Here is a 25,606-nt window from a genome sequence, read left to right on the forward strand (position 1 = left end):
CAGGATGCTGTACTATTCAGTTTCTTGATCTAGGGGCTGAATATATGAGTGTATTAACTGAATATACCTCAAGCTCTATGATTATGGTATGTTAACTGAAACATATATTTCAATAAAAATGGGATAATTGTGAAAAATGAAAGCTTAAGACATTTTAAGTGGTGATTATAGATAAATTTAAAACAAATAATGAAACCACTTAAAAAAAGTATGAACAAGAGGGAATTATCTATAAATGAATAGTTAAATACATCTGTATGTAAATGATAGATGGACTCATAGGAAAATGGATAGATGGATAAATAGAGGCAAAGATTGATGTATAGAGAGACAGAAAGATACATATACACTGGATCATGAGTTAAGATGTATTTCTTAGTGTATGTGGGGTTTAGCCAAAAAAATTCCATATAATCTTCATTTAAATTATTCCTCTTTAACCTTTATTATTTTCTTCCTCTTACTTGCTCTGGGTTTAGTTTGCACTTGTTTTTCTTACAATTTATTAAGGTGGTATGTTAGATTATTGTTATGAGATATTTTATTTGTTCTTAACATAGGCATTTATGGCTATAAATTTTACACTGAGCAAAGGCTTTATCATCACGCTGTAAATTTTTGTACATTTAAGCTGCAATGTTTACCACTATGTTATGAAGTGATAGAAAGTGAATGAAAAGAATATGCATTAACTAAAATATTATTCATATTTAAATTATTGAATCATTATTATAAATACAAAATACAATATTATAAATACAAAAAAAGAAAAAAAAGCACACCACAAACAAGAAAGATAAAGGAATAAATAAAAAAGATATACCAGTCAGATATTATTCATGAGGTTTCTGGATATATAAAAAGAGAGGAACAACAAAAGTGAATTCACACACACAAATACACACACACATAATCAATATCACACCAGTTCTAACATTTTTAAAAAGAGTATATATAGCTTGGCTAAAATATAAGTTGGTAACTTACGAGTTAAGTCTTGACATATGACCAAAAACTACTATATCTCTGTATTTTACCTAAAAGAAACAATCTGATATAGTTTATTCTGACTTAAAAACTTTTAAAATGTGCCCAATCTTCTGAGATTTTAGAGTAAATCAAACGAATTCTCAGGACATTAGTTCTGTGATTGAAATTCTTATATCTCCACAGGCAGTGGATTTTCCCACCAAAAGTTCAAGAGGTAAATAATTTTTAATAACTGGTGGCTTAGTGTTTTTGACCCTTGATGTTTCTAATAGTTTTTCATTCTCCCTGAAGGAAGCATCATATTGTTGCTTTTTTTCCCTCAAAATACAGTACTGCTTTCTGTTTTCAATATTATATAAGTGTCTAGAGAGGTTTATGAGCTATTTTAGAAACAAATGAGTACATATTTACTTCCATGATTTCTTGTATCAATAATGGATATATAATTATAATATACTTCAGAATGTGTTATTTCAAGCCACAGGTTGAAAACAAGATTATTATTCATTCAATAAAGTGAATTAAGCACATAACATGTCGAAGAGATAGGAAAACACTTTTCCTCTGGCTTTTTGGGGCTCTCAATCCTACTTTATTCAGTTCATCTTGGTTGAAGAAGAGTTTTCTCTTTAGTAAATTTGAGGTTAGGAACTTTGAACTTCTCTCTCCCTCCCTTTTGAATAAGTCAAGATGCAGAGAATAAGATGCAGTGCATCTGATCTCTCCTAAGCTTGAGGGTAAAGGCAATTGCTTTCTCCAGTGAGTGAAGCAGGAAGTGTTCCAGTGTGGCCTACCAATAAGGGGTGTGTCTAATATAGGAGTTCCACATTAGACACCTCATTCTTGTCCTGCACCTAAGCCATAGTCTCTTCCACCTCTTCTGTGATAAAACTGATATTTTGGCTCCCGCTGACTGACTCTTTTGGCTATACTCCAACTGATGTAGAACTGGGTTGAGAAAGAGAACTATAATTTGCTGGGAATATTTTCACAGCATCATCTGCTAAATTGACTGGGAATCTTGAGAAACAGGCAGTAAACTGAAGATGCAAATATAATTAACAGAACAAGTCTCTGGCACAACCAAGGTAGGTGACTTTATTATTATTTTTTTTTTTTGAGCAGAATAAGAGGCTACTTTTTAAAAACTTTTGTTTTTTGTTTTGTTTTGTTTTGCAGTACGCAGGCCTCTCACTGTTGTGGCCTCTCCCGTTGCAGAGCACAGGCTCCGGACGCGCAGGCTCAACTGCCATGGCTCACGGGCCCAGCCACTCTGCCGCAGGTGGGATCTTCCCAGACCAGGGCACGAACCCGTGTCCCCTGCATTGGCAGGCGGACTCTTAACCACTGCACCACCAGGGAAGCCCAAAAAACTTGTTTTTTAAATTGAAATATAGTTGATGTATAATATTATAAAATTACAAGTGTACAAAACAGTCATTCACATTTTATAAAGTTTATACTCCATTTATAGTTATAAAATATTTGCTATGTGACTTTAAATTTTAGTGCTGTTGTATTAAATCCAGCAGACTTGTTAGTTTATTGGTTTTAGTTTTGTTTCTTTTTACCTCCACAGTTTACAATGACTGAAACCATATATATCATTATCTGCCAAGTAGCACTACTTTGTACAGTTGTTGTCAGGTTTTTAGATAATGTATATAAAGCACTTCGTGTTTTCAAGCCCATAGACAGTTATTTACCTGTTTTATTCTGTTTTTTATTAATTTTTTTAACATCTTTATTGGAGTATAATTGCTTTACAATGGTGTGTTAGTTTCTGCTGTATAACAAAGTGAATCAGCTGTACATATACATATATCCCCTAACCTCCTCCCTCTTGCATCTCCCTCCCACCCTCCCTATCCCACCCCTCTAGGTGGACACAAAGCACTGAGCTGATCTCCCTGTGCTATGTGGCTGCTTCCCACTAGCTATCTATTTTACATTTGGTAGTGTATACATGTCAATGCCACTGTCTCACTTCGTCCCAGCTTACCCTTCCCACTCCCCGTGTCCTCAAGTCCATTCTCTACATTTTCGTCTTTGTTCCTGTCCTGCCCCTATGTTCTTCAGAACCAATTTTTTTTTTGATTCCATATATATGTGTTAGCATATGGTATTTGTTTTTCGCTTTCTGACTTACTTCACTCTGTATGACAGTCTCTTGGTCCATCCACCTCATGAAAAATAATAATTTCATTTCTTTTTATGGCTGAGTAATATTCCATTGTATATATGTGCCACATTTTCTTTAGCCATTGATCTGTTGATGGACACTTAGATTGCTTCCATGTCCTTGCTATTGTAAATAGAGCTGCAATGAAGATTTTGGTACATGAATCTTTGAATTATGGTTTTCTCAGGGTATATGTCCAGGAGTGGGATGCTGGGTTGTATGGTAGTTCTAGTTTTAGGTTTTTAAGGAACCTCCATACTGTTCTCCATAGTGGCTGTACCAATTTACATTCCCACCAAAGGTGCAAGAGGGTTTCCTTTTCTCCACACCCTCTCCAGCATTTATTGTTTGTAAGTCTTTTGATGATGGCCATTCTGACTGGTGTGAGGTGATACCTCAATGTAGCTTTGATTTGCATTTCTCTAATGATTAGTGATGTTGAGCATCCTTTCATGTGTTTGTTGGCAATCTATATCTTCTTTGAAGAAATGTCTATTTAGGTCTTCTGCACATTTATGGATTGGGTTTTTTTTTTTTGATACTGAGCTGCATGAGCTGCTTATAAATTTTGGAGATTAATCCTTTGTCAGTTACTTCATTTGCAAATATTTTCTCCCATTCTGAGGGTTGTCTTTTTTATGGTTTCCTTTGCTCTGCAAAAGCTTTTAAGTTTCATTAGGTCCCATTTGTTTATTTTTGCTTTTATTTCCACTTCTCTAGGAGGTGGGTCAAAAAGGATCTTGCTGTGATTTATGTCATAGAGTGTTCTGCCTATGTTTTTTTCTAAGAGTTTTATAGTGTCTGGCCTTACACTTAGGTCTTTAATCCATTTTGAGTTTATTTTTGTGTATGGTGTTAGGGAGTTTTCTAATTTCATTCTTTTACATGTAGCTGTCCAGTTTTACCAGCACCACTTATTGAAGATGCTGTCTTTTCTCCATTGTATATTCTTGCCTCCTTTATCAAAGATAAGGTGACCATCTGTGTGTGGGTTTACCTCTGGGCTTTCTATCCTGTTCCATTGATCTGTATTCGTTTTTGTGCCAGTACCATACTGTCTTGATTACTGTAGCTTTGTAGTATAGTCTGAAGTCAGAGATTCTGAATCCTACAGCTCCCTTTTTGTTTCTCAAGATTGCATTGGCTATTTGGGGTCTTTTGTGTTTCCATACAAACTGTGCAATTTTTTTTTATAGTTCTGTGAAAAATACCTTTGGTAGTTTGATTGGGACTGCAGTGAATCTGTAGATTTCTTTGGGTAGTAGAGTCATTTTCACAATGTTGATTCTTCCAATCCAAGAACATGGTATAGCTCTCCATCTGTTTGTATCATATTTAATTTCTTTCATCAGTGTCTTATAGTTTTCTGCATTCTTATCATTACTTTCTCATTGCCTTTGAAAGAAGCAAATACATAACAAAAAATACACATAAATGAATAAATAAAAAATGAACTTGGGCTCTTTGACACTGAACTCCCATGTGAGTTTATAAAATCTTTACAAAAGAAGCACAAAAGATATTTACTGCAGAGAAGGGGGCAACAACATGGAGATATGACTATTATCTAATGTGACTCTGTACACATGAAAGCAAATGAAAGAAACAAAAATATCTCACTTTCTCTTATAGATTTGGCCCATAAATTTAGCATCAATTTATTTCAGACAATTTAAGTATTTAATTTCTTTCTTTTCTTCTATTTTCTATTCAAAATGTACTGTAAGCATAACAGACATAAAATGAATAAAGGAGAGTGCTGTGGCAGAAAGAGTTAATTTTGTACAGCTAATTTTACATGCTGGCTCTTTCATTTCTTGCTTATATCAGGAGTCCCCAACCCCCAGGCTGTGGAGAGGTACCAGTCCATGGCCTGTTAGGAACTGGGCCACATAGCAGGAGGTGAGTGGCGGGAAAGGGAAGCTTCATCTGCTGCTCCCCAGCCCTCACATTACCACCTGAACCATCCCCCCTATCACTCACCTTACTGCCTGAACCTTCTCCCCTGCCCCCCACCATCCGTGGAAAACCCATCTTCCACAAAACCGGTCCCTGGTGTGAAAAAGTTGGGGACTGCTGGCCTATATGACATAGCAAGCCATATCAAATCTCATATATATTATATACTCTGAATGTATCTCTCTATTTGAGTATACAATATATGTATATTATTTATATTCTGAATTAATACTCTAATGGCTACTGTGTCTTTCACAAAAGAAAAAAAGATAAAGAAGATGTGTGTGTGTGTGTGTGTGTGTGTGTGTGTGTTTCTGGCTAAGAGTGTTAATCACTTTTGGGCCAGTAATCCTTTTTAATATATCAAGTTAGTTTTTCTAGAGCTATATGATTAGTACTCATATTTATTATATAATTACTACTCATGTAATTTATGCAATATTGTATTGATCAGAATTTAAAATTTTTTGTTTGTTTATAGTATTGCACTCCCCAATATTTTGATATATATTCATTATTATTATACAGTTGAAATTTCGTCTTAAGGCCTGTATAGGGTCCAATATTGGGTTATGTGTAGAAGGACATTCCAGGCAGAAGTACACCAAGGACCAATGAAGATTATGAAATAGGGACAAGAATTGGAAAATATGGGTTAGAAAAGCTAGACTGGGGCTCAAATCATGTAAATTTTATAGATAAGTTTTATCTTATTCTAGATCTAGCAGGAAGTCTTGAAAATAGTGCAAAATGGACTTTAGGCAAACAAAAGGGGAAGAAATGGCCATTTTGGAAGCTGTTAAGAGGTAAAGGCAAAAGGTAGAACTGGAAGTAGGTTGAAAAAATATTCAAAACTATGGCCAAGGTTTTAGCAACTGGGAGGATGGTACTAACATTGAAAATCTAAGCCAAACCTATTTCAAAAATAAAGAGCTGAATTTTATTGGAATTGTCCTCCTGTGGAAAACACCTTCAAGGACTAAGAATATTAAATAATAGTTTACCATACTTTGGACAACAGGCAACACAAGATTGTGACCAGTGAGAGAAGAAAAAAAGTGAGAAGAGCCCAGGAATTATCTCTAGTGCACTGCCTGAAGGCAGTTTCCAGACCACAGTACAGAGAGACCAAAACAGAGACTCACTGAGTTAAGGAAAGAGGCTGGAGTTCAGACTCGTGAAGGCACTTCCAGAAAAGAAAATGTTGCAAATGAGTAGGACAAAGTGTCCTAAGATTTACTGCTGAGGAACTAACTACCTGAAAGCAGTAGACAAACAATGATCAGAATTCACAGAAGGCTTTGTATAGTTGTGTTGCACAATGGACCAAGTGAAGAGATGTTATATCTAATTAGAGTCTTCAGAATGGCTTAAGACAAAGAGAAATTAAATAAAAACTGTTTGGAACCTGCCAAAACAAAGCTTAATTCAAGCCACAAAGGTGTGAAAATTAACTTCCAGGCATAAAAAATAATAATACAAATGGATGGCAGAGTAGAAGGACATGCTCTCACTCCCTCTTCCGAGAGCACCAGAATCACAGCTAAGTACTCAACAATCATCGACAGGAAGACACTGGAACTCACCAAATAATATACCCCACATCCAAGGACAAAGGAGAAGCCACAATGAGATGGTAGGACGGGGACAATCACAATAAAATCAAAGCCCGTAAGTGCTGGGTGGGTGACTCACAAACTGGAAAACACTTACACCACAGAAGTCCACTCACTGGAGTGAAGGTTCTGAGCCCCAGGTCAGGTTTCTCAAACTGGGGGTCTGGCAACTGGAGGAGGAATTCCTAGAGAATCAGACTTTGAAGGCTAGGAAAATTTATTTGCAGGACTTCGACAAGACTGGGGGAAACACAGACTCCACTCTTGGAGGACACACACAAAGTAGTGTGTGCTTCAGGACCCAGGAGAAGGAGCAATGACCCATAGGAGACTGAACCAGACCTACCTGCTACTGTTGGAGGGTCTCCTGCAGAGATGGGGGTTGGCTGTGGATCACCATGAGGATGAGGACAATGGCAGCAGAAGTTCTGGGAAATACTCCTTGGTCTGAGCCCTCCTGGAGTCCGTCATTAGCCCCACCAAAGAGCCTGGTAGTCTCCAGTGTTGGGTCACCTCAGGACAACCAAACAACAGGGAGGGAACCTGGCCCCACCCATCAGCAGACAAGCAGATTAAAGCTTTACTGAGCTCTGCCAACAAGAGCAACACCCAGCTCAACCCACCACCAGTTCCTCCCATCAGGATACTGGCACAAGCCTCTTAGATAGCCTCATCCACCAAAGGGCAGACAGCAGAAGCAAGCAGAACTACAATCCTGCAGCCTGTGGAACAAAAGCCACATTCACAGAAAGATAGACAAGATGAAAAGGCAGAGGGCTATGTACCAGATGAAGGAACAAGATAAAACCCCAGAAAAACAACTAAATGTAGTGGAGATAGGAAACCTTCCAGAAAAAGAATTCAGAATAATGATAGTGAAGATGATCCAGGATCTCGGAAAAAGAATGGAGGCAAAGAACAAGAAGATGCAAGAAATGTTTAACAAAGACCTAGAAGAATTAAAGAACAAGCAAACAGAGATGAACAATACAATAACTGAAATGAAAAATACAGTAGAAGGAAACGATAGCAGAATAACTGAGTCAGAAGAACAGATAAGTGACCTGGAAGACAGAATGGGGGAATTCACTGCCACAGAAGAATAAAGAAAAAAGAATGAAAAGAAATGAAGACAGCCTAAGAGACCTCTGGGACAACATTAAATGCAACAACATTCATGTAATAGGGGTCACAGAAGGAGAAGAGAGAAAGGACCTGAGGAAATGTTTGAAGAGATTATAGTTGAAAACTTCCCTAACATGGGAAAGGAAATAGCCACCCAAGTCCAGGAAGCGCAGAGAGTCCCAGGCAGGATAAACACAAGGAGAAACATGCTGAGACACATAGCAATCAAATTGACAAAAAATTAAAGACAAAGAAAGATTACTGAAAGCAACAAGGGAAAAATGAAAAATAACATGCAAGGGAACTGCCATAAGGTTAACAGCTGATTTCTCAGCAGAAATTCTACAAGGCAGAAGGGAGTGGCGTGATATATTTAAAGCGATGAAAGGGAAGAAACTACAGCCAAGATTACTCTACTTGGCAAGGATCTGATTCAGATTTGTTGGAGAAATCAAAACCTTTACAGACAAGCAAAAGCTAAGAGAACTCAGCACCATCAAGCCAGCTCTACAACAAATGCTAAAGGAATTTCTCTAAGTGGGAAACACAAGAGAAGAAAAGGACCTATAAAAACATACACATAGCAATTAAGAATATGGTAATAGGAACATACATATCGATAATTACCTTAAATGTGAATGAATTAAATGCTCCAACAAAAAGACACAGGCTCAATGAATGGATACCAAAACAAGACCCATATACATGCTGACTACAAGAGATCCACTTCAGACTTAGGGACACATACAGGCTGAAAGTAAGAGGATGGAAAAAGATATTCCATGCAAATGGGAATCAGAAGAAAGCTGAAGTAACAAGATAAAATAGATTTTAAAATAAAGACTATTACAAGAGACAAAAAAGGACAATACATAATGATCAAGGGATCAATCCAAGAAGATATAACAACTGTAAATATTTATGCATCCAACATAGGAGCACCTCAATACATAAGGCACCTGCTAACAGATATAAAAGAGGAAATTGACAGTAACACAATAATAGTGGGGGACTTTAACACCTCACTTACACCAATGGACAGACCATCCAAACAGAAAAGTAATAAGGAAACAGAAGCCTTAAATGACACAATAGAACAGACAGATTTAATTGATATTCATAGGACATTCCATCGAAAAACAGCAGATTACCCTTTCTTCTCAAGTGCACGCAGAACATTCTCCAGGTTAGATCACATCTTGGGTCACAAATCAAGCCTCAGTAAATTTAAGGAAACTGAAATCACATCAAGCATCTTTTCTGACCACAATGCTATGAGATTAGAAATCAATTAAAGGGGAAAAAACGTAAAAAACACATGGAGGCTAAACAATACATTACTAAATAACCAAGAGATCACTGAAGAAATCAAAGAGGAAATCAAAAAATACCTGGAGACAAATGACAATGAAAACACGATGATCCAAAACCTATGGGATGCAGCAAAAGCAGTTCTAAGAGGGAAGTTTATAGCTATACAAGCCCACCTCAAGAAACAAGAAAAATCACACAAAAAAATCTAACCTTACACCTAAAGGAACTAGAGAAAGAAGAACAAACAAAATCGAAAGTTAGTAGAAGGAAAGAAATCATAAAGATCAGAGCAGAAATAAATGAAATAGAAACAAAGAAAACAATAGCAAAGATCAATAAAACTAAAAGCTGGTTCTTTGAGAAGATAAACAAAATTGATAAACCATTAGCCAGACTCATCAAGAAAAAGAGGGAGAGGACTCAATAAAATTCAAATGAAAAAGGAGAAGTTACAACAGACACTGTAGAAATACAAAGCATCCTAAGAGCTATTACAAGCAATTCTATGCCAATAAAATTGACAGGCTGGAAGAAATGGACAAACTCTTAGAAAGGTATAACCTTCCAAGACTGAACCATGAAGAAATAGAAAATGTGAACAGACCAATTACAAGTAATGAAATTGAAACTGTGATTAAAATCTTCCAATAAACAAAAGTTCAGGACCAGACAGCTTCACAGGTAAATTCTATCAAACATTTAAATAAGAGCTAACACTCATCCTACTCAAACTCTTCCAAAAAACTGCAGAGGAAGGAACACTCCCAAGCTCATCCTATGAGGCTACCATCACCCTGATACCAAAACCAGAAAAAGATACTACAAAAAAAAAGAAAATTACAGACCAATATCACTGATGAATATACATGCAAAAATCCTCAACAAAATCCTAGTGAACAGAATCAAACAACACAATAAAAGGATCATACACCATGATCAAGTGGGATTTATCCCAGAGATGCAAGAATTCTTCAATACACACAAATCAATCAATGGGATACACCATATTAATAAACTGAAGAATAAAAACCATATGATCATCTCAATAGATGTAGAAAAAGCTTTTGACAAAATTCAATACCAGTTTATTTTAAAAACTCTCCAGAAAGTGGGCATAGAAGGAACCTACCGCAACATAATAAAGGCCATATAGCAAACACTATTCTCAATGGTGAAAAACTGAAAGCATTTCCTCTAAGATCAGGAACAAGACAAGAATGTCCACTCTTGCCACTATTATTCAACATAGTTTTGGAAGTCCTAGCCACAGCAATCAGAGAAGAAAAAGAAATAAAAGGAATACAAATTGGAAAAGAAGAAGTAAAACTGTCACTGTTTGCAGATGACATGATAGTATCCATAGAGAATGCTAAAGATGCCACCAGAAAACTACTAGAGCTCATCAATGAATCTGGTCAAGTTGCAGGATACAAAATTAATGCACAGAGGTCTCTTGCATTCCTATACACTAACAATGAAATATCAGAAAGAGAAATTAAGAAAACTCCCATTTACCTTTGCAACATAAAGAATAAAATACCTAGGAATAAACCTACCTAAGGAGACAAAGGACCTGCATGCAGAAAACTATAAGACACTGATGAAAGAATTTAAATATGATACAAACAGATGGAGAGATATACCATGTTCTTGGGTTGGAAGAATCAATACTGTGAGAATGACTATACAACCCAAAGCTATCTACAGATTCAATGCCATCCCTATCAAATTACCAGTGGCATTTTTTACAGAACTAGAACAAACAATCTTAAAATTTGTATGGAGACAAAAAACCCCGAACAGCCAAAGTAGTCTTGAGGGCAAAAAACGGAGCTGGAGGAATCAGACTCCCTGACTTCAGACTATACTACAAAGCTACAGTCATCAAGACAATATGGTACTGGCACAAAAACAGAAATATAGATCAATGGAACAGGATAGAAAGCCCAGAGATAAACCCACACACCTATGGTCAACCAATCTATGACAAAGGAGGCAAGGATATACAATGGAGAAAAGACAGTCTCTTCAATAAGTGGTGCTGGGAAAACTGGACAACTGCATGTAAAAGAATGAAATTAGAACACTCCCTAACACCATACACAAAAATAAACTCAGAATGGATTAGACACCTAAATGTAAGACTGGACACTATAAAACTCTTAGAGGAAAACATAGGAAGAACACTGTTTGACATAAATCACAACAAGATCTTTTTTGATCTGCCTCCTAGAGTAATGGAAATAAAACAAAAATAAACAAATGGGACCTAATAAAAATTAAAAGCTTTTGCACAGCAAAGGAAACCATAAACAAGAAGAAAAGACAACCTCAGTATGGGAGAGAATATTTGCCAACGAATCAGTGGACAAAGGATTAATCTCCAAAATATATAAATAACTCAAGTAGCTCTGTGTTAAAAAAACAACCAATCCAATCCCAAAATGGGCATAAGATCTAAATAGACATTTCTCCAAAGAAGACATACAGATGGCCAAGAAGCCCATGAAAAGCTGATCAACGTCACTAATTATTAGAGAGATGCAAATCAAAACTACAATGAGGTATCTCCTCACACTGCTCAGAATAGCCATCATCAAAAAATCTACAAAGAAAAAATGCTAGAGAAGGTTTGGGAAAAGGGAACCCTCTTGCACTGTTGGTGGAAATGTAAGTTGATACAGCCACTATGGAGAACAGTACGGAGGTTCCTTAAAAAATCTAAAAATAGAACTACCATATGACCCAGCAGTCCCACTACTGGGCATATACCCAGAGAAAACCATAATTCAAAACGACACATGCACCTCAATGTTCATTGTAGCACTATTTACAATATCCAGGTCATGGAAGCAACCTAAATGTCCATCAACAGATGAATGGATAAAGAAGTTGTGGTACATATATACAATGGAATATTACTCAGCCATAATAAAGGAATGAAATTGGGTCATTTGTAGAGACTTGGATGGATCTAGAGTCTGTCATACAGAGTGAAGTAAGTCAGAAAGTGAAAAACAAATAACATATATTAATACATATCTGTGGAACCTAGAAAAATGGTACAGATGAACCAGTCTGCAAGGTAGAAATACAGACACAGATGTACAGAAAAAACGTATGCACACCAAGGGGTGAAAGTGGTGGGGGGGGTTGTGGTGGTGTGATGAATTGGGAGATTGGGATTGACATATCTACACTAATATGTATAAAATGGATAACCAATAAGAACTTGCTGTATAAAAAATAAAATAAAATTCAAAAAAATATACATAATACAATTTGAAGAAATAAAGCAAAATCAAACACTAAGAATGTAAAACTTAGAATTTCTAGTGTCCAGTCAAAATTTATTCAGCATGTAAAAAAGCAGGAAAATGGGATTAGTAAGCAAGAAAATTAAGATAATGAAAAGAGAAAGAAATAAGAATCATTATGGAACTAGAACAGAAAGGAACCTTAAAACAATGATCTTTTAAATATGTTCTAAGATGCAGAGGAAATGATACACATAATGAGAAAAAATAGAAGATATATAAATAAACTAAATAAAAATTCTAGAGATTAAAAATACAATATCTGAAATTTTGAAATGTAGATAAATCTGATCAGATAAAAGAAGATTAGATACTGTGGAAAAAATGAATCAAAAATAGAAAAATAATGAAAATAATAAAAAAAAATCCTTAGAGCACCCTTGGACAAAAGAGGGAGGTGGCAGAAAAGTATCTAAAGAAATCTTGCCAGAAATTTTTTCAAATTAAATAAAATTTATAAAGGCACAGATTCAAGAAACTTGATGAATCCCAAATGAAAGAAACATAAGGAAAATAGCATTATCCAATTACTGATATCCAGTCATAAAGATAAAATTCATAAAGGCAGCCAGAGCAAAAATGATATACAGGGAGCATAGTCATAACATATTTCTCATAAAAATCAAACTGATGAGAAAAAAATGAAATACCATCTTAAATTAATGAAAGAAAAAAAATTGTTAACCCAGAACACAATACTTACCAAAAATATTATTGAAAAATCAAGTTGAAGTAAGACCATTTGAGAGTAACAAAATCTGAGATAATTAATCATTACAGACATGCATTAAGAGAAGTTAAAGCAAATTCTTTAAAAAAGGAGACAAAATATCCCATATAAAATTTGTATTTCAATAAGTGAGAGCATAAAAAATGGAAACATGTAGGTGTATGTGGGCAAATATAAAAATTTTTTTCTCATTTTTAATCTCTTTAAAATATGATTGTTTAAAGGCAAACAATTATCATGTGTTTTTGAACTTATGACATACATAGTATTACCATCTATTACTGTGATAAGTAAACCCTAGAGTAATAAAAATTAAAACAAGGAATAATAGCAAATAAGGGAATAGCAGGGAAAAAAACAAATGGAGAAATAGACAATAGCAAGCAAGAATCTAGATTTAGGCTAATATCTAATATTTATATTAAATATAAATTGTCTAAAGACTCTAGTTAAAAAGGTTTGTGAGACTAAATGAAAAAGTCAGATACAACTATATGCTATTTATATAAATCCATTTTAAATAAGGAAGACATTCTATTAAAAGTAATAGGATATAATAAGATAATCATAGATACAATCCAAGGAACGATGGATAAGCTAAACTAACATCAGGCAAATAAAATTTCAGGACAGTAAATATTACCAGAAATACAGAGTGATATATCATAATGACAAAGGGTTTAGTTCAGCCAGAACAGGCAAAATCTTAAAATATACATGCACCTAAAATTTCAAAGTAAATGAAAACAAAAAGTGGAATGAAAAGAGAAATAAAGCCATAATTATAATTAGAGACTTTTAATACTCCTCTCACAATAATTGATAAAAACAAGTAGACAAAAATATTTAAGGGCAAATGATGATTTGATCAATACCAACTAACTTAAATGGCATTTATACAACACTCCAGCAAACAACAGCTGATTACACATTTCTTTTATGTGTACATAGATCACAAAATAGACCATATTCTGAGCCATAACTATATTTCAGTAAATAAGAAAGCATGAAAAAGAATATTCTTTTTACCACAGTGAAAATAAACCAGCAATCAACAAAAGATATTGAAAAATCCCCAAAGTTTTGGATATTAAATAGCATGCTTCTAAATAACAAATTGATGAATGGGATATTGGAATGCATTTTTAATAAAATCGAAAATGAAAACATAACATCAAAATGTGTGGGAAGAAGTTAATGTTCTATTTAGAAGAAAACATATAGCATTAAATACTTACTACTATATATAAAGTAGATAACCAATTACTGTATAGCACAGAGAACTATACTCAATATTTTGTAATAAGTCATAAGGGAAAAAAATCTGAAAAAGAATATATATATATATATATATATATATAATATATATATATATATATACACACACACACACACACACATATATATATATATATCCTATCCAAGAACATGGTATATCTTTCCATCTGTTTGTCTCATCTTCAGTTTCTTTCATCAGTGTCAGACTATACTACATTAAGGCAATCTACAGATTCATTGCAATTCCCATCAAATTACTGATGGCATTTTTTGCAGATCTAGAACAAAAAAAATCTTAAAATTTGCATTAAAACACTAAAGACCCTGAATAGCCAAAGCAATCATGAGAAGCAAAAATGGAGCTGGAGGACTCAGGCTCCCTGACTTCAGACAATACTATAAATCTACAGTAATCAAAAGAGTAATGTACTGGCACAAAGACAGACTTATATATCAATGGAATAGGATAGAAATCCCAGAAATAAACCCACACACCTAGGGTCAATTAATTTACAACAAAGGAGGCAAGAATATACAGTGGAGAAAAGACAGTCTCTTCAATAAGTGATGCTGGGAAAACTCGAGAGCCACAAGAAAAAGATGAAATTAGAACATTCTGTAACACCATACACAAAAATGAACTTAAAATGTATTAAAGACCTAAATATGTTTGGATATTACAAAACTCTTAGAGGAAAATATACACAGAACACTGTTTGACATAAATTGCAGCAATATCTTTTTGGATCCACCTCCTAGAGTAATGAAAATAAAAACAAAAATAAGCAAATGGGACCTAGTTAAATTTTAAAGCTTTTGCACAGCAAAGGAAACCATGAACAAAGCAAAAAGACAACCCACAGAATGGGAGAAAACACTTGCAAATGAAACAATGAACAAGGGATTAATCTCCAAAATGTAAAAAAGTTCATGTGACTCAATATCAAAAAAACAAAAACCCAATCAAAAAATGGGCAGATCTAAATAGACATTTCTCCAAAGACACATACAGATGGACAAAAAGCACATGAAAAGATGCTCAACATCACTAATTATAAGAGAAATGCAAATCAAATCTACAATGAGGTATCACTTCACACCAGTCAGAATAGCCATCATCAAAAAATCTGCAAATAATAAATGATGGAGAGGGTGTAGAGGAAAAGGTTCTACACTGTTGGTGGGAATGTAAATTGGTATAACCACTCTGGAGAACACTATGGAGGTTCCTTAAAAACTAAAAATAGAGCCACCATATGATCAAGCAATCCCACTCCTGCGCATATATCTGAAGAAAACCATACTTTGAAAAGATACATGCACCCCCATGTTCACAGCAGCACTATTTACAATAGCCAAGACATGGAAGCAACCTAAATGCACATCAATAGATGAATGGATAAAGAAGTTGTGGTACATATATAAAATGGAATATTACTCAACCATAAAAAAGAATGAAATAATGACATTTGCAGCAACATGGATGGACCTAGAGAGTTTCATACTAAGTGAAGTAGGTCAGACAGACAAAGACAAATATTATATGATATCACGTATATGTGGAATCTAAAAAAATGATACAAATGAACTTATTTACAAAACAGAAATAGACTCACAGGCTCAGAAAACAAACTTATGGTTACCAAAGAGGAAAGGTGGGGGGGGAGGGATAAATTAGGAGGTTAGGATTAACATATGCACAATACTATATATAAAATAGATAATCAACAAGGACCTACTGTATACCACAGGGAACTCTACTCAATACTCTGTAAGAACCTATATGGGAAAAGAATCTGAAAAAGAATAGATATATGTATAACTGAATCACTTTGCTGTACACCTGAAACTGACACAACATTGTAAATCAACTATACTTCAATTAAATAAGGAAAAGATAGGGCTTACCTGGTGGCGCAATGGTTGAGAGTCTGCCTGCCAATGCAGGGGACACAGGATCGTGCCCCGTTCCGGGAGGATCCCACATGCCGTGGAGCAGCTGGGCCTGTAAGCCATGGCCATTGAGCCTGCGCGTCCAGAGCCTGTGCTCTGCAACAGGAGAGGCCACAACAGTGAGAGGCCTGTGTACCACAAAAAAAAAAAAAAAAAAAAGGAAAAGATATATAAGATCAGTGTCTTAATCATCTAGTTCAAGACACTAAAATATAATAATCTAAACAAAAAGTAAATGTAGGAAAATAAAATGAAAACCAAAATATCAATGAAAGGTAAATAGAGAAAAGCTTTTGACAACAAATTAATACCCATTTGTGATAAAAATATTCAGCAAGGTAAGAATAAAAGGGAATATCCTCAACTTGGTTTACCTATAGTTAAAACCGTTTCTATTGGTGAAAGGTGAACTATCTCTCCACTAAGATCAGTAACAAGCAAAGGATTTTTTTTAACGTTTATATTTAATATTGTACATAATTTTCTAACCAGTGCAATAAGAGAAGAAAAAGAAATAAAAAGTTTATAGTTGGAAGAAAGAAATTAAACTCTCTTTATTTGCAGAGGGTGTTATCTTTTATGGAGAATGACATCAAGAATCCTCAAAAATGTTATCTAAACTAATAAATAAATGCTGCAAGGTAGAAGTTTACTAAGGCAACAAAAAATACATTTTTATATACCCATAACAAAATATGTGAAATTGAAAAAAATACCATTTGTAATTGTATCAAAAACATGAAATACTCAGAGATAAATTTAAAATGTGGCAAAGTTTTGTATATAAAAATTATATAACATTGTTGAGGATGTTAAAGAGAACCTGAATGTGAAAATATATAATACATATCAGAAGATCCAATATTATTAAAATAACAATTATCAACAAATAATTCTATAGCTTCATTATAATTTCAATCAAAATTTCAGGAAATTCTTTTGTAAGGATTAGTAAGCTGATTCTACAATGTATATGGGTTATGCAAAGAACTTATTATAGCCAAACTCTTTTGAAAATAAAGATCAAATTTAGAGGTCTAATATCTAATTTCAAGACTTATAAAACTATAAAGATATAATTATACATCAAAATTGACAGAGTAGAGAGCTCAGAAATAGGCACACATATATGTGTTTAACTGGTTTTTTAACAAAACATATAATGTGGTTGAATCATGAAACATTTATTTTTTGCTTTGGAACTGTTGGATACCCATGTGGAAAAATGAACCTGAGCTAATCCTTTCTTCATATAACTACAAAGTTTATCCTTAAAAGGATCATAGAATCAATAAAATTTAAACTTCTAAAATATAGGAAATTATTTTTTAATTCAGTGGTTTGGCAGAATTTTCTTAGGATACATAAAACTTTAACCATGAAAAGACAAAGTTTAAAGAGTTTTACTCTTCAGAAGATACCAGTAAGAAAATGAAAAGAGAAGCCAGAGGCTGGGGAAAATATTCATAAAACATAAATCTGATGAAGGACTTGTAAATATTTTAAACATATTTTTAGAAAAATGAATACCACTCTGATGCTTTTGTCTTCTCTATCAAAAAACATTTTTTTTTCATTTCAGTCGTAGAAATATCAGGATTTACATGCAAACTACTTCTCTCATATTTCCAAGCATACACAGACATGTACCTACATGAAATATAGTTTACAAACTTGTATTTCTGTGGCATTTCTTCATAAAGTGATTTGAACTCTAACCTTGTAAACAATGGCTATTGTGGTTTGGTTATAAATAAGTATAAATAATAGTTACTCCAATTAAAGTTTCCGGATATATGAATGCCAATGACACTTCAATAGAAATCTCCCTTTATTCTGAGGAATGCATTCAGAAGACTAGCAACACTTTTACTTGTACACATTACATAACATTTTATTGTGTTTGTCTTGCATATTTTCAGTTTTAAAATTCTTACTGGTGTGGTTTTATTTGGCATTTATCTATGTCTTCTAACTAACATAGTAATTCAACTATCAATACTTTCCATGTATGTAATGGTGTAATGGGTACTGAAATCCTTCCACTTAAAGAACAAGAATGTGAATATTACATTGTTACTCATCAATATCAGAAGAATGACTTAAAAAAAAGATTTTAGACAATTACCCAACATTTCCTTTGCTTGACAACAAATGAAATTTAAAAGTTATACTATATATACAACTATATATGTAGGAATTGATACATTTCAACTCTCAAGAAAGAAACATTTTGACAAGAGATAAAGGTATGTTTATAAAACTGTAGTAAGATCAGAATGTAATAAGAAGTATAAAATGTTTAAATGCTATGAGATACAAAAGAAACAAATTAACTTCTGATTAAAAAGAAAATTAGGCAATTCTTTTCCAGGGAAAGAACAATGAGAGGTATTTTCTGCCAGAGTTAATAAGCATGGACAAAAGCAGAGAACGGGATGAATAAAAAAATAAAGATGTTGACTTGGCTGAATAACACAATTTACATGAAGACACAATAAGAGCAAAAGGTGGAGAGGAAAGTTCAGTTAGATTTTAGAGAATCTTGAATTCCATGGCTACTTGCTGTTAATATATTCTATATACCAAGAGAAAAATTTCAGGTTTCTTATTACAGAGGAGTGCTTTTAGAAACGAATTTTATGAAAATATATTTGCCAGTATTCAATGAAGGAGATTGAAAGTTAGAAACAATGATTTAAAAAAAAAATGCACTAGAACAGATGGAATGAGTAAAGACAGAACTAGAGCAATGCATTGGATATAGAAATGAGAAGCCAATAGTAAACTGATGATAAATTTTGACTATGCATATGTGGAAGAAAGAGAGTGAATGTATAAGATTCTTTAAGATTTGCAACATGAGTGATCAACAATAGAAGATGAATTTACACAATTATAGAAACCAATTTGACAATTTTATTTGGGATTTAGAAAGATTATGAATGAATTTTCAATGTGTTTAGCTTGTGAAAATAGAGTAAAAGTTATTTTAGCCAATTAAGTATAAGAGTATAAGATCTCTCAGCACTCCCTTTTGCGAGAGCACTGGAATCAAAACTAACTGCTGAACAATCATCAACAGGAAAACACTGGAACTCACCAAAAAAGATACCCCACATCCGAAGACAAAGGAGAAGCTGCAATGAGACAGTAGGAGGGGGGCAATCACAATCAAATCAAATCTCATAACTGCTGCGTGGGTGACTCACAAACTGGAGAACAATGATATCACAGAAGCCCACCCACTGGAGTGAAGGTTCTGAGCCCCACAACAGCCTCCCCAACCTGGGGGTCCAGCAACTGGAGGAGGAATTCCCAGAGAATCAGATTTTGCAGGCTAGCGAGATTTGACCACAGGACTTCTACATGACTGGGGGAAAGAGACTCCACTCTTGGAGGGCACACGCAAAGCAGTGTGTGCATCAGGACCCAAGGAGAAGGAGCAGTGACCACATAGAAGATTGAGCCAGACCTACCTGCTAGTGTTGGAGGGTCTCCTGCAGAGGCAGGAGGCAGCTGAGGCTCACTGTGGGGAAAAGGACACTGGCAGAAGAAGTTCTGAGAAGAAGTCCTTGGCATGAGCCCTCCTGGAGTCCGCCATTAGCCCCACCAAGAGCTTGTAGCCTGCAGTGCTGGGTCACTTCAGGCCAAAAAACCAACAGGCTGAGGGAACTCAGCCCCACCGATTAGCAGACAAGCATATTAAAGGTTTACTGAGCTCTGGCAACAAGAGCAAAACCCAGCTCTACCCACCACCAGTCCCTACCATCAGGAAGCTTACACAAGCCTCTTAGATAGCCTCATCCACCAGAGGGCAGACAGCAGAAGCAAAAAGAACTACAGTCCTGCAGCCTGTGGAATGAAAGCCACATTGACAGAAAAATGAAAAGCAGAGGGCTATGTACCAGATGAAGGAACAAGAAAAAACCCCAGAAAGACAATTAAATGAAAAAGAATTCAGAATAATGATAGTGAAGATGACCCAGGACCTCAGAAAATAAATGAAGGCAAAGATCAAGAAGACGCAAGAAATGTTTAACAAAGACCTAGAAGAATTAAAGAACAAATACCTAGAAGAATTAAAAAAACAAACAGAGATGAACAATTCAATAACTGAAATGAAAAATACAATAGAAGGAATCAATAGCAGAATAACTGAGGCAGAAGAACAGATAAGTGATCTGGAAGACAGAATGTTTGAATTCACTGTCACAGAAGAAAAAAGAAAAATGAAAAGAAATGAAGACAGCCTAAGAGACCTCTGGGACAACATGAAACGCACCAACATTTGCATTATAGGGATCCCAGAAGGAGGACAGAGAGAGAGAGAGAGGATGCAAGAAAATATTTGAGGAGATTATAGTCAAAAAGTTCCCTAATATGGGAAAGGATATAGCCACCAGGTCCAGGAATTGCGGAGAATCCCAGGCAGCATAAATCCAAGGAGAAACACACCAAGACATATATTAATCAAATTGACAAAAATTAAGGACAAAGAAAAATTATTAAAAGCAACAAGGGAAAAATGAAAAATAACATACAAGGGAGCTCCCATAAGGTTAACAGATGATTTCTCAGCAGAAACTCTACAAGCCAGGAGGAAGTGGCATGATATATTTAAAGCGATGAAAGGGAAGAACCTACAACCAAGACTGCTCTACCCGGCTAGGATATCATTCAGATTAGATGGAGAAGTTAAAAGCTTTACAGACAAGCAAAATCCCAGAGAATTCAGCACCACCATACCAGCTCTACAACAAATGCTAAAGCAACTTCTCTAAGTGGGAAACACAAGAGAAGAAAAAGGACCTACGAAAACAAACCCAAAACAATTAAGAAAATGGTAATAGGAACATGCATATCGATAATTACCTTAAATGTGAATGGATTAATTGCTCCAACCAAAAGACACAGGCCTGCTGGATGGATAGAAGAACAAGACCTATATATATATATATATACTGTCTGCAAGAGACCCACTTCAGACCTAGGGATATATACAGACTGAAAGTGAGGGGATGGAAAAAGATATTCCATGCAAATGGAAATCAAAGGAAAGCTGGAGTAGCAATACTCATATCACATAAAATAGACTTTAAAATAAAGAATGTTACAAGAGACAAGGAAGGACACTATATAATGACCAAGGGATCAATCCAAGAAGAAGATAAACAATTATAAATATATATGCACCCAACATAGGAGCACCTCAGTACATTAGGCAAATGCTAACAGCTAAAAAAGTGGAAATCGACAGTAGCACAATAATAGTGGGGAACTTTAAAACCTCACTTACACCAATGGACAGATCATCCAAACAGAAAATTAATAAGGAAACACAAGCTTTAAATGATACATTAGACCAGACAGATTGAATTGATATTTATAGGACATTGCATCTGAAAAAAGCAGATTACACTTTCTTCTCAAGTGCACATCGAATATTCTCCAGGATAGATCACATCTTGGGTCACAAATCAAGCCTCAGTATATTTAAGAAAACTGAAATCATATCAAGCATTTTTTCTGACCACAATGCTGAGATTAGAAATAAATTACAGGGAAAAATATGTAAAAAACACAAACACATGGAGGCTAAACAATACACTACTAAATAACCAAGAGATCACTGACGAAATCAAAGAGGAAATCAAAAAATACCTAGAGAAAAATGACAACCAAAACACGATGATCCAAAACATATGGGATGCAGCAAAAGCAGTTCTAAGAGTGAAGTTTATAGCAACACAATCCTACCTCAAGAAACAAGAAAAATCTCAAATAAACAATCTAACCTTACACCTAAAGCAATTAGAAAAGAACAAACAAAATCGAAAGTTAGTAGAAGGAAAGAAATCATAAAGATCAGAGCAGGAATAAATGAAATAGAAACAAAGAAAACAATAGCAAAGATCAATAAAACTAAAAGCTGGTTCTTTGAGAAGATAAACAAAATTGATAAAACTTTAGCCAGACTCATCAAGATAAAGGAGGGAGAGGACTCAAATCAATAAAATTAGCAATGAAAAAGGAGAAGTTACAATAGACACTGCAGAAATACAAAGCATCCTAAGAGACTACTACAGTCAACTCTATGCCAATAAAATGGACAACCTGGAAGAAATGGACAAATTCTTAGAAAGGTGTAACCTACCCAGACTGAATCAGACAGAAATACAAAATATGAGTGGACCAATCACAAGTAATGAAATTGAAACTGTGATTAAAAATCTTCTAACAAAGAAAAGTCCAGTAACACCTGGCTTCACAGGTGAATTCTATCAAACATTTAGAGAAGCACTAACAGCCATCCTTCTCAAACTCTTCCAAAGTACAGCAGAGGAAGGAACACTTGTAAACTCATTCTTCAAGGTGACCATCACTCTGATACCAAAACCAAACAAAGATACTACAAAAAAAAAATAATCACAGACCACTATCATTGATGAATATAGATGCAAAAATCCTTAACAAAATACTAGCTAACAGAACACAACAACACATTAAAAGGATCATACACCATGATCAATTGGGATTTATCCCAGGGCTGCAAGGATCCTTCAATATGTGTAAATCAATCAATGGGATACACCATATTAAAAAACTGAAGAATAAAAACCATATGATCATCTCAATAGATGAAGAAAAAGCTTTTGACAAAATTCAACACTCATTTTTGGTAAAAACTCTCCAGAAAGTGGGCATAGAAGGAACCTACCTCAACATAATAAAGGCCATATACGACAAACCCACAGTGAACATCATTCTCAATGGTGAAAAACTGAAAGCATTTCCTCTAAGATCAGGAACAAGACAAGGATGTCCACTCTTGCCACTATTATTCAACATAGTTTTGGAAGTCCTAGCTATGGCAATCAGAGAAGAAAAAGAAATCAAAGGAATACAAATTGGAAAAGAAGAAGTAAAACTGTCACTGTTTGCAGATGACACTAGATATATAGAGAATCCTAAAGATGCCACCAGAAAACTACTAGAGCTAATCAATGAATTTGGTAAAGTTGCAGGATACAAAATTAATGCACAGAAATCTCTTGCATTCCTATACACTAACAACAAAAGATCAGAAAGAGAAATTAAGGAAACAATCCCATTCACCTTTGTAACAAAAAGAATAAAATACCTAGGAACAAAGCTGCCTAAGGAGTTAAAAGACCTGTACTCAGAAAACTATAAGACACTGATGAAAGAAATCAAAGATGACACAAACAGATGGAGAGATATATCATGTTCTTGGATTGGAAGATTCAATATTATCCAAATGTCTCTACTACCCAAAGCAATCTACAGATTCAATGCAATCCCTATCAAATTACCAGTGGCATTTTTTACAGAACTAGAACAAAAAATCTTAAAATTTGTATGGAGACACAAAAGACCCTGAATACCCAAAGCAATCTTGAGGGAAAAAAAACAGAGCTGGAGGAATCAAACTCCCTGATGTCAGACTGTAGTACAAAGCTACAGTTATCAAGACAATATGGTACTGGCACAAAAACAGAAATACAGATCAATGGAACAGGATAGAAATCCCACAGATAAAATCACACACACACGGTCACCTAATCTATTACAGAGGAGGCAAGGATATACAATGAAGAAGATACAGTCTCTTCAATAACTGGTGCTGGGAAAGCTGGACAGCTACATGTAAAAGAACGAAATTAGAACACTCCCTAACACCATACACAAAAATATACTCAGAATGGATTAAAGACCTAAATGTAAGACCAGACACTATAAAACTCTTAAAGGAAAACATAGGAACAACACTCTTTGACATAAATCACAGCAAGAGCTTTTTTGACCCACCTCCTAGAGTAATGGAAATTAAAAAAAATAAACAAATGGGACCTAATGAAACTTAAAAGCTTTTGCACAGCAAAGGAAACTGTAAACAAGGAGATATACAGTTTTAGAAATTGACTGAGTCCCATGACAGTTGGCCAAAGCCTAGTGAAATTATTCATTAACACTGTGGCACCACATAGGTCTTTATCACCTGGAACTGTTTCATCAATGATAACCTAAGTATCCTTATATCTGAAAACAGCATCTCAACTAAGGAATCTAGTTTTTGCATTTGTGGGGAAATCTAAATCTCAGTCCCCTCCTATATTCTCAGACATCATTCAGATTCTAATTTCACGCCTTCCTCTAACGAGTCAGGATTGTATGAATGTTCCTTTCTTTCTTTTTTTCACTTTCATTGAAGCATAATTGACATGCAACACTGTATAAGTTTAACATTTACAGCATAATGACTTGAATACACATATTGCAAAGTGATTACCACAATAAGTTGATATCCATCACTTTATATATTCACAAATGTTTTTTCCTTGTGATGAGAATTTTTAGGTATACTCTCTTAACTTTCAAATACACCATACAGCAGTGTTAATTATAGCCATCATGTTGTGCATTATATCTCCAGTACTTCTTTATCTTATAACTGGAAGTTTGTACCTTTTGACAAATTTCACCCAATTCTTCCACCCCATGCCCCATCTCTGGCAACCACAAATCTGATCTCTTTTTCTATAAGTTTAGTTATTTATAGATTTCATATACAAGTGAGATCCTACAGTACTTGTCTTGCTCTGTCTGACTTATTTCACTTAGCCTAATGCCCTCAAGTTCCATCCATGTTGTTGCAAATGTCAGGATTTCCTTGCTTTTTTATGACTAAATAATATTTCATTCTCTATGTGTGTAGGTATATATCTCACATTTACTTCATTTATCTCTCAATGAACACTTAGGTTGTTTATGTGTTTTGGATATTGTAAATAATGGAAAATGGGAGTGCAGGTATCTCCTTGACATAGTGATATTGTTTCTATCAGATATATACCCAGAAGTGGAATTGGTGAGTTATATGGTAGTTCTATTTTTAGTTTTTTGAGAAACCACCATACTGTTTTCTATAGTGGCTGCACCAATTTACATTCCTACCAACAGTGCACAAGGGTTCCTTTTTCTCCACATTCTTGCCAGCATTTGCTGTCTCGTCTATTTGGTGATAGCAGGAGCTAAGAATACTCAATGGAGAAAAGACAGTATATTCAATAAATGATGCTGGGAAAATCAGGAACTCACATGTAAAAGAATAAAACTA

At 34.7% G+C, this 25,606-nt stretch overlaps 1 long non-coding RNA gene across 1 annotated transcript in view; it reads right to left on the reverse strand.

Annotated features, from left to right (window-relative positions):
* Nucleotides 1–25,606, reverse strand: part of LOC149749517 (uncharacterized) — a 211,375-nt gene that overhangs the window by 114,692 nt on the left and 71,077 nt on the right. The window contains exon 2 of the long non-coding RNA XR_016392605.1: nucleotides 16,420–16,592. This is a non-coding gene — a long non-coding RNA (uncharacterized LOC149749517). The remainder of the gene's footprint in view (nucleotides 1–16,419; nucleotides 16,593–25,606) is intronic.

The sequence above is a fragment of the Delphinapterus leucas genome, chromosome 3 (assembly GCF_059928025.1).
Source record: "Delphinapterus leucas isolate spDelLeu-1000000601 "Yukka" chromosome 3, BTC_Dleu_Yukka2, whole genome shotgun sequence".
NCBI classification, from domain to species: domain Eukaryota; kingdom Metazoa; phylum Chordata; class Mammalia; order Artiodactyla; family Monodontidae; genus Delphinapterus; species Delphinapterus leucas.